Raw genomic sequence first — 11,045 nt, forward strand, 5'->3', positions numbered from 1 at the left:
TTTAAATAATTACCATTGCTCTATCCTATTATCACCCCCATCTTTTCAAGTCCCCATTAAACCTTTCCCATTATTTCACCACCCCTCCTACTTCGAGGGCTAAAGTTCAGTTGGACAATGAATAAAAAGACTGAAGAAAACTAGAATCATTTGGTCTTAGCAAAGAATATCATATAGGCTCTCAGAAGAATGAACAAGTCTATCTTAGAAGGCAGGTACCACAGTGTTCCTTAGCAGGAAGGAGGGCAAGGCTCCATCTCATGGGCTTTGGGCATCTTCTTGGGAGCCAGTCCCTGGGGAAGGTTGTCGTGCTCGCTAAAATAAAGGGCCAGGGAAAGAGAGGACCCTCAGTGAGTGTCAAACATGGGCACATGTGTGAGGGTGCTGCAAGGCTGGACAAAGTTCTGTTACACGTGGAGTCGGTTATGAGATGGCACTTCACAGTAACTACATTCAACTCTAGAAGAGCTGCTGTGTAGACCAGTGGTTTCTGATTACTTTGAGTGGAAAGTTTCCTTTCTGATAAAGTGCTAGGGCACAGTGATAGATATTGTGTGCTATGGGATAGTAATTGTGCTTGTGTGTTTTGATTAAAAAAAAAAGGTATTAGGACAAAAATTCCAGTGAGTTGCTCATACTTAATTTTATTTTTCCAAGAGCAGCTGTTAAAATAATTCGAACATTTGTCTGTGTGGTGGGTATTTTATTTAGTCAGTTACTGACAGCACTCAGTGCATGAATCGAGTCGTGGAATTCTTAACAGCTGACTCTGGCTTCCCTGGGCTAGAGCCATGCTGCACACCCATGAAAGCCAATTCATTTGTAAGTTGGGGGGTCATTAGTAGCACCCAGGAAAATAGTGTCAAGAAGCCCTTACTCACTGATTCCAAGCTCTTCCTGCTGCTGCTGAACACTTACCACCAAGCTGGCTTCAGATCAGAGTTGGTCCTGCGTTGAAAGCGCCCTCCTGTCAGGCTGTCACCCATTCACTCTTTCACTCACACACTTCTTCCTTTACACACTTACCCACATGATATTCATTTCCCCAGAACTCCAGCTCAGACTTTCACTAGCATGCACTCTCCCACCCTCGCACGCTCTTGTTTATATACTCATTTGCTTTCTCTCACTCCCACATTCACTCATTCCTCACATACTCACATACTAACTCTCACATACTCACATTCCCTCATACACATACACAAGTCTCATACTCACGCACTTCGGCATGCACACTTCCATGCATTGTGTGTGCATGCGTGTACTCACAATACATATTCTTTCATTCACACCCATGCCCACACTTTTATTCATTCACTGAAATAGCAGACCCTCTCTCACCACCCTCCCCGTCCCCCCACACTCACACACACTCACTCATACCTATCATGTAGTCTCCTTCTCACATACACTCTTGCTTTCATGGCCGAGGTCAGCCTTCTACAATGTGTGACTGGTACTTTAGGAGGCTCTAGAGATAACAGACATAAACAGTTTTTCCTTTTGGAATGGAATGAGGAAGAACTTGAAACTTTATTGGAAGAGAGAGAGACATAAACCATGATCTCTGATTTGTTGTGAGAATTATTATAATAATTGATTATACTTGAGAATTGATTGGGAGAAGGGACCATCATTCAAAGAGAAAATGCCAGGATTGTCCCAGAAGAGATGTGGCTGGGATGGATCGAGGAAAATAAGATGTCCTCCATAGAGAAAGAAGGGCTGGAATGCTATGGAAACCTGGCAACTGTTTGTGCTGAGTTGGTCTGTTCTCTTGGCCTTCCCTCAATCCCTGGCACAGGCTTGCCCCTGCTTTGTGACTGGAGGTTCCTTTCTCAATCAGCACCACTAGGCTGTCAGGTCATGCTGTTGGGATGTGCTGTGTCCTGGCCTGCAAAGTGTCCTTGAATCGCCCTAGAAAAATTGTCCCCCGGGGGTGAAGTGGAAACCACAATGCCATCCCAGCAGACGCCCAGCCACTCTGCCCCTGCCTGGGACTGGCTCACACTAGAACACAAGTGTCATTTGTCAGCCTGCTGACCTGTTGTGCCCTGGCAGCACTGTGACAACTGGCTGAGAAGGGTCTGTCACCCTGACAGCCCCCCATTACACAGGGCATCACCCCAAGGAAGGAAGGGTCAGAATGTTAAGTAGAGACCCACAGGGAGCTGCCTTCTTTGAGTCTCTGCAGATGCAAGATCCTGACCTACGCTGATGTGCTCCTTCACTCCCGCCCCCCATCTCCTTGTAGTAATTCTTCACTCTCCATGGCAGCCTGTCTCCTTTGTAATGAGGTGCCCTCAGCTTAATGCATCTTCAAAGAACAGATGTTCAAGGTCATATCAGCCACATGATTCTCCCTATGGTGCAAATGTGGTTGCTTTACTACAGCAAGGGGCTATTTTTGCCTTTTAAATGTCTGTGTTGTATCGGTGTTCTTCCCCCCCCCCCTTTTTTTTAATTGGGAAAAACATATTGGGGGTACAAGGAGGTGAGGGTTGGGGGCAGAAGGGTGAGGATGGGCCAGGATGCAGTTGCAGAGCTGCACAGTTTGGTCAGTGGGGGGAGCAGGTGAAGGAAATGATGAGGGTCCAGTGGGGACCAGATGCTATAGAGGAATGGCAAGCATTTTCCAATGGTAATTAAACCAACTGTCTTATTGATTTGGGAATTGGATGCTGACTCTCTGGCTTCTTCAAGCTGAACAAGGGCGTAGATGTAAAGGGGGGACGGAAGGATGCTTTATCACCTTACTGGTGGTCTTGGGTTAAAGCTGCTTGCCTCCTTGCTCTGTTAGAAGATATTTTCCTGTCATTTGCTCCCCTCTGGACTGCAAAGTGTTTTCCCAGGTGGGTCCAGTGGGGATGGCTGGTTGAACCCAGAGACTCCGTCCTCCTTTGCTTCCTTAGCTGTCAGTTGTATTTCCTTTTTGTCACTGGCACTGGGTTCAGGGTCAATTCTGGAGTAAAACTCAGTGTTAAGGTTACATATAGGAAAGGAAGCACACTCATTCCTCCTTGGGAATCTTAGAATTCCTGTTGTTGAGCCTTGATCTTCACTGAGGGCCAGTCATCAACTGTTTAAATGTTCAATTATCAATAAGCTGAAGTCTGTAGAAGGTCATAATAGCCCTGCTTTAAGTGGTTCGCTGCTCCCGCAGCTCACCATGCTATCTCTGCCTCACCACCATCTTGGATCCCCCCTGTATCGGTGTTCTTATATAATTTGCTAGGAGATTCAACTCTGGGTTCCTTTCTATTCTCCTGACTGGTGGTCTTCCCACCTTCCTCCCAGCCTTTCCTCTTGCCTCTGGCCCTCCCTCTCCTCTCCTCCTCCTCTCTCATCCCTCATTCCTCCCTCTCACTCTTTCTTTCCCACAGGAATTGCTCTGTTTCACACACCTTCTTCCTTAATTGTATTAACTTGGCTTGGGCTTGGGGTTTTTTTATTTCTCTTTGAAGCTGATTTTTTTGGGGTTATCTTTTAATGCCTGGTTTTAATTGATTTTGGTCAGACATTCTCTTAAGTGGTATAGCCCTGGTCTGTCCAGCTGCTGTACAGAGGTAACTTGTGGTTGCTGTGATGCTGAACACTATGACACTGATGTGTCAAATGCGATAATGGTTACCCATGGTGTTTGGTGGAGCTCCCTGAGTAAAAGAAGCTTGGAAGCAGGAGTGGCATCCACTTCTGAAATAGCTTGCCTCCAGAAACTCTATTATCTTGGAGAAATGATGAAAGTTATGCAAGTGTTCTTTCATCCATAGGGTCGCTAAGAGTCGTCTACGACTGGACAGCACTTAAAAACAGCAATAATAAAACAGGAGATTTAAAAATCTCAGCTTTTTGAAGAACCACTTGTTTTTGCCTGTCTTGTACCTCTCCTCAAAGTTGATTTTGGCCTCCCACCTCACCTTGCATTTAAGAGCAGGGTCTCTGAAGACATCCTTGTTGACAGTCGTTTTGTCCAGGGGATATCCACAGAGTACCCTGTGGGCATGAGGTGATTGTAGTTATAAACTTTCATGAAGGACTTGATCTTTGACCTCTTGGCAATCTTCTTCTTGCTCATGGCAGCTGTCACTTTTCAGGGATAGCAATCAATTGCAGCTTCAAGAGTGTGGCTGGGGTGGGGGGTGGGGTGTCTGAGGTGCCAGTCATCAATGTTCTTGATGATGACAGCTTTGCGTCCGGCCAGGACCAACAACACCTTCCTTGGTTTCATGAACTTCCCTATTTTGAGAGCAACCACTCAGACCTGAAGCTGATTTTTCATTTGTTGTGCTCCGATGAAACATTCTATTTTATACTTTTATTCTGAGTGGTTTAGAACTTGGGATAAAGTACAGCTCTCACTCTAACTTTGACTTGTGAAATTGGATACTTAATAAATCCCTGATCCCTGACTGTAGAAAAGGGCTGATGTTAACCATTCATGGCAACAATGTGAGGACTGAGGAGAAAGTGTCTAGAGAAAGACCCTCAGTGAGGTGGATTGACACAGTGCAGATGTCAGATATGTATCCGAGATGATGAGGTTGCTGTAGGAGAGGACAGGGTTCAGGCCTCTTGTTTATAGGGTCGCAATGAGTTGAGTTTGATTTGATAGCACCTCCCAACAGTGACAACTTAAGGGCAACAGCACAATGGCTGCTCCGTAAATGTTAGTGCCCTGAGTGTTGCGTGTAGATTGCAATGGGTGGTAATGAGAATGTTCTAGTGTGGCACAGCATATTTCTCAGTTTATGTGAAATGCACATTTATTTGACATTTTATTTCCTGAAAATTTGAAATGTGAAATGAGATTTATAACATAGTCTCTGAAAGGAGATAGATATGTGTCTTCTTAGCAAAATATGGCATTTGTGGAATTATAGTTCACAATGTTAACCATAAAGACTGATTATCAAGATTACATCTTCTCATATTCAGTTCATTATTTTTATTCTATCAAGTAGTTGTTATTAGGTGCCATCAAGTTGCCTACGACTCCTAATGACCCTTTGAACGACATGTCAGAGCCTTGACCTCTCCTGTGCCCTCCTCACCATTGCTGGTATGTGCAAGCCCACTGTTACAGTCACTGTGTCAGTCCATCCCCTTGGGAGTCTCCCTCTCATTCTCTGAATCTCTTCCTTTCCCAGCAGGATGTCTTGTTCCAAGAACTAGCCCTTCCTGACAGCATGTCCACAGGACATGAGATGAAATTTCACCACCTCTGACTCTAAGGCACACTCTGGCTCCACTTCCTCCAAGACAGACCTATTTGTTCTTTTGACAGTCAGTCTGTGGAATATTCAGTACTCTCTTCCAATACCATAACTCAGAGGCATTGATTTTTCTTATGTCATCCTTATTGATTTAATTTTTAAAAATTTTATGTTGGTTTGCATATAAAATTCATATACATGTGTTTCATTCATGTATATTGTGTTTCATACATTCCTTCATTCACATTGTGTTTCGTATAGTCATTCTCATTCATGGTGTTTTATAAAACTAATCACCATTGGTCTGTGCCCACTGTCACCCTGTCTTTTCAAGTCCTCATTAGATCTATCCTAATTTCTTTATTCCCCTCCCTCTATCCCTCAAGGACTGTCATCCCATGATTTCCCCCTTTCCTTCCCCGTTACTGCCCCTTCCCTTTGAACGTTTAGCTACATCTTAATAGTTAGCCTTCTATTTTTATAATAATGTTGTTATGCAGTATTTGTCCCTATGAGACGGAGTTCATTCAGTGTAATCCTCCCTAGCCTCTCCCTTGTTATATAACATTTTATGAAATTGTTGCTCCATCATATTCCATTGTGTGAATGTACCACAGTTTCTCAATCTGTTCATCTGTTGGTGGACATTTGGGTTGTTACCATTTTCTTGCTATTTTGAATAACACTGCTATGATCATTGGTGTTTGTGTCTCAGCTCTATTTTCCTTGGACATCCTTAGTCACTGTCCAACTTTCACATGCATAGTAAGTAATTGAAAGGGCAATGGCATAGTTAGATATTTCTTTTATTAGGAATTTATTTTGTGGTTATTATTACTGAAAAGTTTCATGTATTGGTGAATTCACTAGTGTCTGTTTTGTAAGCATTAAGGCATCTTGTTTTAAAAAATATACACAAACACAACCCCAAGCCCAACTTACTGCTATTGAGTTGGTTCTGATGCATGGGTTTCCAAGACTGTAAATCTTGGTCGGAGCAGATTATCTTTTTTCTTCCAAGGAGTGACTGATGGATTTTAACAACCAGACTTCTGGTTAGCAGCCAGACACATAACCCACTATACCATCAGATGCCTTCCAGCACATAGCTTTCGCATCCTAAAGAATTATAATGATTAGTATTTGAAGTAAATGATTGAACTCAAAGAGTGAGGAGCTCCATGCAAGAATACATTGGAGTAAGAGCAGGAAAGGAAAGATAGTGTCAACGGTTGCTTCCTGGGGAAGTTGGGCCCATTAATGGTACAGTGGAGAAAACAGGCCCTGATGGATTTGGAGACCCAAGTGGTTGAAAGAAACACCAGAGACCAATTCATTCCAGGGCAGTTTTCCTTAGAATTTCTTTGAATTTCCTTAGAATTTCTCTGTGGGTGTTGGGGCAGAAGAGGTATTGGCTCGGAGTGTTTGCAAAATTCAAGTCAGATGGGAACACCAAATGCAGATGAGGGAGTCCTGATGTTATTTTTCTCTGCTGGTGCATCTGTCTGCCTTTTATACATGGCCCACCTTTCCCCTCAGACTCCAGGACTCTGCAGCAGTGTCAACTTTGCGTGGACGGATGGGATTTGATTTGCCTTCGGCGTGAGCTCTCCTTGGGAAGTTTGTGATGTAGGGTTTATTGGTCCAGCAGACAGTGCATTAATAAGCAGCATTTATGGAGGCCGATGCTAAGAAGAGGGCTGAAGCAGCCCCCAAATCCAAAGGAAGCAGTATAAGACCCCACAGGGAGTTTATAATCCTAATGATTTCCTGGGGAGGAGAAAGGAGTGAGGCTGCCAAAGCGGCTATCTTCCTCCCTTCCCGTCTGTCCTTGAAATAGAAACTACATCCTCTTGGCTGCTCTGGAAGCATTAGCTGGTCTGTGTTTGAAGCCACATCCCTGCCCCCTCTGCCACGGGCCACTGATGCAGCACATTTAATTTGGTTTCTCTCCCAATTTTCCAACTTCACTGCATTTTCTTTCCTTCTTTCTTTTTTTCATTTCCTATTCAATATACCAATTGTCTTCCTGTCAAACATTCTTCTAGGTGGTATAGCACTGGTCTGTGCATTGCTGTACAGAGGTAACTCGTGGTTGGTGTGATGCTGAAGCCTGTGACAGTGGCGTGCCAATCGTGGTAATGGGCACCCATGGTGGACAGTGTTGGCTGGAGCTTCCCGACTAAATCAAGCCTGGAAGCAGGAGCGGCATCCACTTCCAAAATGGCTTGCCTCTGGAAACTCTATGTACGAACAGTGCTTAGGCTGTTCGTTCATAAGGTCGCTATGAGTCGTCTACGACTCAACGGCATTAAACAACAACAACAACAACAACAACAACATTCAATATACCCTTCCAAAGTTACTGTGGATAATATATGCTGCTTCCACATCTGAGTGTTTCCAAGACAGGATTGATAAACTCTTAAACTTGGAGGGACATTAGAAATCTGGTTCAATTCCCTTATTTTACAGTTAAGTACGTTGAGGTTCAGAGGTTACCAGATTGTATGTGTGCAAGGTTGCTATTCTTTTAACTAAGGGCAATCTGTGAATTTTAGTCCTTAACAACGTATTTTTTGGCCTTATACTCTCCCTCCTATTCATTAATCTTTCATTTATCTGATTTTATTTCTGTAAGCCACCTCTGGAATTCAGCCCTCTTTGTCTGTCATAGCAAGTCTACTTGCAGAATTTTCCATTTCAGTTACTCCTCTTCCAGCTTTTCAGATGACAGGGTGGCACCACGCTAGTTGGAGACTGATGTCTCTGTGTAGGATTCCTCATACGTCCCTTTCTTTTCCTTAACCTCATCTTTCTGCCTTTGTTTTCTCCTCCATAACTACCACTGTCTAATTCTTACCAGAGTGATGCCTGGGAACCAAGTGCTACTACAACACAATTACTGCAGATGCATGGCTTTAACAATCAGGACTATGTTTCCTAATGTTTTAGGAGGCTAGAAGTCCTATTGAAAGAAGCAACGCTGGGAGAAAACTCTGGGGGAAAGATCTTGTGACGTTGCAACTCCTGTTCTTGACTCTTGGGTGATCTCGTGTGGCATGGCATAACTATGTTCCCATGTCTGTTACCTCTTCTGCCCTAAGTTACTCATTTTACATCTTCAAGGTTGATTGGCTTCAAACATACTCTCCATGTTTGGTCTCTTTAATATAATATACAAAACCCATCTTCAGATGGGACTGTAACTCCAGGTATAAGGGTTAGACTTTACAGTTGCAGTGGAGACTCAGTTCAAACCATAGCGGATAATAATGAACTTGAAGTATCAGCTTTTGCATGCCTTTGATGTGTGCTGTATGTGGTTGTCAGATGACCACTCTTACCAGATAATAGAATCTACTTGATAAATGTCACATGTAATTTTTAAAAAAACTTTTCTAAGATCATGAAATAGACATGAGCTTCTCCCTACCCCTTGTAGGTTTGTTTGTGGAAGAGTAAAATTCTTGAATTTGAATTAGTTTGTGTCTTGAGTAAGACTTTCCCCCCTGTGGAAGCATGTCTCTAAATCTCTTTTTGAACTATCAGCTAGTAAAATTTGCTAAGCAAATGATCATTCTTGACAGGCAACTTCTAAGGCAACCTTGAATTTGTAAAGTATGGCCGTCCACCTGGTAGAGGAGCGGGTAGCCCGTGGTTTCTGTCTTCAGGGCTGTGGCTGATAGTGCATGATGCATGGCTGGGGAGTGTAGGACATGCATGTGTACATATTTGCATGCCTCTCTGTGTGTGTGCCTACTGGGCCCCAATCTATGAGCCCCTCAAGTATCGAAGTGAGCAGTTTATAGGGAGAAGGTGTTTATTGTCTGCTGGGGAAAGAGTGGAGAGGGGGTTGGGATTCCTAACTTTCTGGCTGCCTGTCTTGGTGAAACAGAATGAAGAATTTCTCACCTCCTTTCTTCATTTTGTGTTGACAATACACAACTGGTTTAGCTGTACCTCAATTCCAGTGATAATTCTGCTGTTGAGAATCATGGATATAAAAGCAGGCCCATCTGGGATAGTGGGTTGTTTAAAGAGATTTTGAAAAATAGGGTTAAGGGCACAAGGGGGTCAGATCGGAACTGGAGCTTCGATTATAGTTAAGAACTAGTGCCCTCCTGCCTGCCTCGTCTCTCGTGTTTGTTACTTTCCATCTAGTTGGGGACTTCTCCCAGGAGACAGGAGTAAAAGACCTGGCTTCTTATTAATGGTTCTTTAGTCATTATAGTTAATCACCCCCATCCTTGCAACAACTCCCATTAAAGCTTTCCTTCTAGATTATTAATGAGAAAAAGCACATCTGTACGAGTAATTGTGGTTAAGGGAGGTTTAAATACCATGACTATAATAAACAGTAGATATGAGAATGAGTGATCACATCAAAGTCATTAGCTTATAAAATGTGCAGGAACACTACAATTAAGCCAGTGTCTTTATATAGTCACTAATCATGGATTTATGTGTTGTAGTAGTTCATGCAAGTAGTTTCAGCAACCCTGTGGATGGTGTGGCAAAAGCTACACCATAGCTATATTCATATGGAAAGAATATATTAATGTGAATAGCAGCATGCACATTACAAGTTTTCAATGAGAACTATTATCAAGACTTAAATATTGAAACAACTCCAATTTTTTTCTAATAGGGATAGATATGAATTGGTCATAATAATGCCCATGTGGATTATACATTTTATAAATTCCTACTATTTTAAATCAGTGTATACATGAGTGTATGCCCAAGTATTCTCTATAGAGTGTGCTGTGACTTTCACATTATTATCTAATACTTTGGTTTTAATGGGATTGGTAAAAGTTTTGATGTTTTAATTTCATTTTTCTTCCCACTGGTCAGAATTTGATGATTTAAATGAAAAGAGGTTTCCATAGTTGCTAACATTCCCCAGATTTTGTTCCAAAGTATGAGCTTTAGTAGACTTTTGAATTAAATCCACATTCTCCACCCAAGCCCAGTGATACAACCCAACAGTTCAAAGACAGGTATGCCATAAACAGTTACAGTTAAATAATCTAAAAAAAGAAATTAAAACATGGAAATACAATAAAACAAGAATTGATCACTTTATAGTGGAATACTCTATAAACTGTCTGCATTGGAAACATGTGGTGAGTTTTAAAACATCTGAGTTCTAAAATTTTAGAGTGTTTAGGGTTTTTTTTTTAAAGGTACTTTTTATTTTTCCTTCCCTCCTCTGCGTACAGTTAAGAATATAGGTTCATTTTTTTCTTTGCTCTCCCAATTTGCATTAGCTTATTTTTTAATGGAAGCAATTTGGGAACACATAGATAGAACATAAGGAACCTAATGTGTTATGTGCTGGGCAGCCAGTTGGAAGGTTATTGGTTCAAATCCACCAGCCACATCACAGAAGAGCGAGGAGGCAGTCTCTCATCTTGTAAAGATTTGCATCCTCAGAAACCTGATGGAGCCAGGTTTTGAGCATTGACTTGCTGGCTACAGAGTTGTTTTGGATTTTGTGTATAACATAAATACATTGATCCCAATAAATATTTTATCACTAAGAACCAAAGTGTGAGCATCCAGAGATTAATTCTATAAAACTCTCTATTCCATCATTGACCTATCTGAAAACAACTATCAGATACTGACCTAGTATCAAATAAGAATAAGAGATTATTTAAATATATGTAATGGCATAGAAGATAAGTCTGTCTTTTGTTTTTTATTGGTTACTTATAAAGTTCTTCTGAAGACTAAGGTGCATCTGATACAGGCCATGGTCTTCGCAATCACTTGTTATGCATCAGAGAGTTGGACAATGACCAAGGAGGATAGAAGGAGAAT

At 42.1% G+C, this 11,045-nt stretch overlaps 1 protein-coding gene and 1 pseudogene across 1 annotated transcript in view; one reads left to right on the top strand and one right to left on the bottom strand.

Annotated features, from left to right (window-relative positions):
* FGF9 (fibroblast growth factor 9) overlaps window positions 1–11,045 on the top strand; it is a 66,953-nt gene that overhangs the window by 39,475 nt on the left and 16,433 nt on the right. The gene's annotated exons all lie outside the window — the stretch shown is intronic.
* LOC102877036 lies at window positions 3,804–8,914 on the bottom strand (annotated as a pseudogene).

The sequence above is a fragment of the Elephantulus edwardii genome, unplaced genomic scaffold (assembly GCF_000299155.1).
Source record: "Elephantulus edwardii isolate Elephantulus edwardi_28Jun2011 unplaced genomic scaffold, EleEdw1.0 scaffold00135, whole genome shotgun sequence".
In the NCBI taxonomy this organism is placed as follows: domain Eukaryota; kingdom Metazoa; phylum Chordata; class Mammalia; order Macroscelidea; family Macroscelididae; genus Elephantulus; species Elephantulus edwardii.